This window comes from Spermophilus citellus (assembly GCF_964194105.1).
Source record: "Spermophilus citellus genome assembly, chromosome: 1".
In the NCBI taxonomy this organism is placed as follows: Eukaryota; Metazoa; Chordata; class Mammalia; order Rodentia; family Sciuridae; genus Spermophilus; species Spermophilus citellus.
Window position 1 is genome coordinate 187,551,894 of NC_138182.1, and position 6,000 is coordinate 187,557,893.

Below are 6,000 nucleotides of genomic sequence, written 5' to 3' on the forward strand. Positions count from 1 at the left end.
CCTGGATTGATTATTCATTACTCATTATTGCATATCTTGGTCAAGTTACTTAATTACTCATTTCCTTAGCTTTTCTCATTTATAACATAGATAACAAAAGTGCTTAAAACTCATACTTGAGGGTTAGATAAAATGGTGCTACATCTGAGTAGCATATGTTAGTTACTATTATTATCATTGTTATTTATTATTAAACACTGAATTTAGACTCTGTGAAATGCTTAAGAAGTTATTGGCTTCCTATTGAATGTCATTAAAGTGCTTGTGGTAGGAGTATATCTCTATCATATAGTTATAAGTTTAATCAAAATACCAAAGGAACTATTCAAAATGCTGAAACGAAGTAGTAAAGTCAGTGTTTTGCAAAATATGTGCCCCCAAATCATAAACCCTGTAGCAGTGTGCCCCAGGGACCTCAGTGGGCACAGGGGTGATAGAATGGTGAGGCACTGGGGGTTCCAGACCTCCATGCACATAGCTTTGCTTTTATGGCAAAAATTCTTAGCTGATGAACAAAATCATTCCTTCTTCTTGGACCCACAACCAAACCTCATTTCCCAGTTAAGTGTTACCCTGTGCTTACATTGTGGGCCATATGGTATCTGTCTCCACAGCCCAACTCTGCCATTGCAACGTGAAAGCAGCCACAGGCAATACTTAAACAAACGTGTGTGCTCTATGCCAATAAAACTTTACAAAATGTGGCTGTAGTTTGCCAGCCCCTGGTCGAGAACACCGGCAGCCAAGGGAGAGTCATATAACATGGCTGGAAAGACAGGAAGGAGCCAGTCAGGGAGAACCTTGTAGACCATAGAGCAAAGTTTGGATTTTATCCTAAGAGTAGGAGGGAAGACTTGGAAGGGTTTTAGAAAGGGGTGTGACCTCATACAGATAAGCTCAGGCCTAGGTTAGTCTTTGAGTTTCATTCACCATGTGAACCACCGAATCCATTTCATTTCTTCCTCTGTGCAGTCCCCTTCTAAGAAAATTCTAAGCAAGTTCCTGGCTAAAATGGCATCTTCAGGAAAAGACCAGCCTGTGTGGACCCCAGTGGGCTTCCCAAAATGGCATCTGTGGCTTTGGTAAACTTGTCATGGCCTTGTCTCTAATCCTCAGCCTGGCAGGATCAGAAACCCCTGACAACCCCCTGTCCCTCACTTCCTATCAGACTTACACTAAGTCCAGGTGATTAGCACAGTAAGTCAAAAGTCCAATTTAGTATTTTCCAATGAAAAACATAGTTGCCACATGTTAGCCATCCATTCTAACCTCATACCTTCAGTGGAATCCCAGCAACAGCAATTACAACGGTTAATATGCATTATTAATGACATTGGACCAAGCACAGTGCAAAGCTTTTTGTGTGATTACCTCATTCAACAATCCTCCAGCAAGTCTGTTAGATAGGAAATGTGGTTGAGTCCCCTTTGCAGATATAGTTAGAGGTTATGTAACTTGCAAGATTGCAAAGCTCCTGAGTGGTAGGGATGACGACCAAACCCCCAGCCTATGAACCAGAGTCTGGCCCCTGATCATCACCACATGGTCAAAGAAGGCAAAACATATTCAGAAGGCTGCTGGTGAACAGTGAATCCAGGAGAGGTGGGGAGGAAGGCAGGTGAATCCATTCCTAGTATCATTAGACCACAGCCTGATACATCCCTTTCAGGTAAGAATGATATTGCCCACAGGGCCTCTACTCATAAAGTCTGTTGGCAATTACATGATTCACCTCCACCCTGGCCATGGCCCTCCCACTAGGAGAGGAATCCCCAAACCTGTAACCTCCTGGTTGGTGCTGGAAGAGGCACTGCTTGAAGTTTATTTTGCCAACTCTCTTTTCCTTCTGTATTTCATTTTACTTTCCACTCTGCCTTGTTATGATGGCTTTCAATCCATTTAATGTGAAGTTCACAATTAAACTCTGGAGGATAATTTCCTCCACCCCACTGCAATGTCAGACCAATATGCCTAATCATTTCCACATACCATAACTATAGAGTACTTCAGAATAATTATTTCTATCTTCGCCATAAAAAAAGTAAACAAAATGGTCAGTAAGAGCACAGCTTCCAGAATATTGAAAACTCTAACCTCTTACTTATGGAGTGATTGGTGCTCCTCTTTCCAGGATCAGAAATATGAGGCTTGCTAAAACATCGTAGGGGGTTCATGGAGGCGAGGATCTTAGCTCTAGAACTCTTCCAAAGGGAGCAGAAATGAAGACAAAGATCTGCCTTCATAAACAAGCCTAAGTTCATATGGTTTGTGAATTGTATTCCCATGAACAAAGCCTATTTCATCTCACCTGGCTGCTCCTGCTACAGGTGAAACCAGGTAACACATATCTAAGGAAGAGAGTATGTTGGAGGATACTTCACCATGAGATACTCTGACAGGTGGCAATAGTGCGACTGAACCAGGGTCTTGTACCATCAAGTTTTAATAAAAATTGTTTTTTCAAAGTGATGTTATTGTGATCAGATGAGTTATCATGTGAGAGTTTAAAGCCAGTCAAAGGAGCCATGGCAGCCAAGTCCTTTGGAGTTGGCCCTACCTTGGCCTCTGCCTGCTCTTGATAATAATCTGTATAAACTCTAACTTCTACACGTGTGTTTTTACAAAACAAATATTAATGGCATAACTCTTGTGCTTTATTATGTTAGCTGATTTTTATCAATGTATCAACATTCCAAAGAAAATAGAAAGCATATGCTTTTAATATACTTAATATTCAATGTTTTTATTTTTTATTATTATAATTGACATTTAACTCACATGAAATAATATTTACCATTTTAAAAGTATAATCCAGTGAGTTTTAGTATAATCTTGAGTTTGTATAACTATTCCCACTATCTTATTCCAGAGCTTATCCATACCCCAATAATAACCCCAACCTATTAGTAGTCACTCCCAGTTCCCATCTCCTTCAACCCGCTGGCAACCACTAATCAGCTTTCTGTCTCTATGGATCGGCCTATTCTGAACACTTCATATAAATGGAATCATCAATGTGTGTGCTTTTATGTCTGGCTTCTTTCACTCAACACAATGCATTAAAGGTCTGTCCACATTGGAGCAGACATCTGTTGGTGCTCCATTTCTGTGGCTGAAGAGCACTTTTCATTGTATGGATTTATCTTCCACATTTTGTTTAGTGATTCATCAGCTAATGGATATTTAGGTTTTTAGTGGTTTAGATTTGAATATATGAATTTTGGGATGACAGGAACATACATACCATAGCATCTACACTTTACAAACAAGGACAGGACAAAAAGACATAAAAAGTCAAGTAATTTTCCTAAAGTGACACACCTAGCCAGTAGCCTAGGCAGCCTGACTCCTCGGTCATATTCTTAAATATAACCACAGTGCTTCTCAAATAAAGATATTTGGGGCTGGGGTTGTGGCTCAGTGGTAGAGTACTTGCCTAGCATGTGTGAGGCCCTGGGTTCAATTCCCAGCACCGCATATAAATAAATAAAATAAAGGTCCAATGACAACTAAAAAATATTAAAAGACAAAAATCTTAAAAAAGAAAAAGATCTTTGGACTCCGTCTGCCTTTAGAGCTTGCTTCAAGAGGTTTAAGGTCAGTCCTAGATATCTATACTATTAACAAATTCCCAAATGATTTAATGGGTAGTTCTTTACATTAGAACTGTAAAGAATCACAAAATAAACTATGGAAGGTCAAAGCAGGGGGTACCTCAGGTGTCACACTTAGGAGGAAAAGCCAGGTAAAATAAGAAAATAGGGTACTAGTAAAACTGAGGGGGAGGGAAACACACAAGATATTGGTAGGCTAATATCAATGTTCAAAGAAGCTTAATTCACAAAAGCTAAGCTATGGAACCAACCAACAGATGAATGGATAATGTAATATATATATAAAATTCAGCCATAGAGAAGAATGATGTTATAGCATTTATCAGTAAATGGATGGAACTGGAGCCTATCATGCTAAGTGAAATAATCCAATCCCACAAACCAAAGGCGGAATGTTCTCTCTGATACGCGGATGCTAACTCACAATAAGGGGTGGGGGATAGAAGTTCTCTGGATTAAACAAAGGGGAATGGAGGGAAGGGAGGGAGCATGAGAATAGGAAAGACAGTAGAACGAATTGGACATAACTTTCCTATGTTCTTATATGAATGTATCACCAGTGTAACTCCATATCCTGTAAAACCACAAGAATGGGAAGTTATACTCCATGTATATATGATATGTCAAAATACATCCTACTGTCATATATAACTAAAAAGAACAAATAAAAAAGTTTTAAAAAATGAAAAAAAAGAAAGATATTGGTAGGCTAGCAAATAAGTAGAATTGACCAAGCAATGAATACCATTTAGCCACTCCCTACCTTGGTCATGGCTGGCCCTAGACATGACTGTACCATATATCCTACAGTGACACATACCTTCCTCCAAATCCACACCTTATAAAGTCTGTGTCAGTGTCCCATGAGCAAATGAATGAACCACAAAGCAAAGTAGAATAAATGGAGGAGCAACAGCTAACACTTGTCTGCAGACCGTGTGCCAGGCTCTGTTCTGGGTGCTTTACCCTCATGAACTCACTGCATCGTCATATTAATCTTTGGTGTAGGTGCTGTTGTCTTCCCCCATCCTGCAGATAGGGACTGTGAGGCACACAGAGGTTAAGCTTATCAAGTTCAGGGAGCTAACAAGTTCAGAACAGGATTCAAATCCAGGCAGTCTTGCCCCAGAGCCTCTCAACTGCTATGTTGCTTCTGAAAGAAAGAAAATAAGGAATAAAGGATGAGGCCCATTAATGTTACAATTTAGAAAACCTAATCTGGAGCAAGTTCTTATTTTAAAAAAATAAATAAATATACAGACCCTCTGAATCCCCCTGTGCTTGGCCCAAGTGATAGAAAGAATTTGAGAGCTCAAAGGGCATGTAGCTCCCTCCACCCAGAGTCTGCAGGAGGTGGGTGGCTGCTCATTTGCCTGCCTGCAGAGGCTGAGACAGGTCAAGACTCTGGTTTCTCTACATACTCCTACTTTAAAAAAACAAACAAACAAACAAACAAACAAAAAACTCCTAAACTAGGAGCGAGTTTCTTTTTTGGTGAATTTCATTAAAATCATAATCTAAAAATGGCATTTGTCCTGAGTTAGCCATGTGGAGAGAAACAATGAAAAAAACCAATAATATCCATTATTTTGGTAGTAAGAAAAGCATGAAGGACCCTACCAGGGGCTTTGGAGGACTTTCATTTTCAAAGGAAATCTTAAAATGCATAAAATGCCCAAAGGACGTACATTTTCAGCTGAATGAGGATACTTAAGAACATTGCTTTGCTATGTTTCTTGATGATTATGGAAAATAAGCAGAAAATAAGAGTGGGTTAATCAAGGACAGGGTTTCTCAACCTCATAACTATGGACATTTCAGACTATATAATTCTATGCTGTGCGGGTCTGCCCTGAGCATCGTGGGATGTTTAGCAGCATCCCTGGCCTGTATCCACCAGATGCCAATGAGATTCCCCCCTTCCCTCTGGTACAATAAAAATGTCTCCAGGCATTGCCAAATATCTCTGGGGCCAAAATCACTGCTAGTTGAGAACTACTTATCCAGAGAAAAACATTATAATTAATGGCTCCTCTGTGACCTCAAGGTATTGTATGGAATGTCACTTTTTTTGGTATCAGTGCTTCAAATACGTGGGTGTTATTAAAAATATTTATAAACAAAATATATTTAATAGCAGAATATGAATATGCCTGTGTCCATGAAAGGGGGAGAGGGACAAGAGGTATTAGAATGTATTGTTGGTAAAAGTAAACTACTGCAAGTGCCAAGTGTTGTGCTAAACTTAGCACACATAATCTCATCACATGTTCACAGCAGCCCAAGAGGGAATCCATGCACCGTGCCTACTTAGCTGATGAGGAAACTGAGGTAACTAGGTGAAGAACCAGATGACTAGGAGCACCAGAGCCTGTTTCTACTCTGT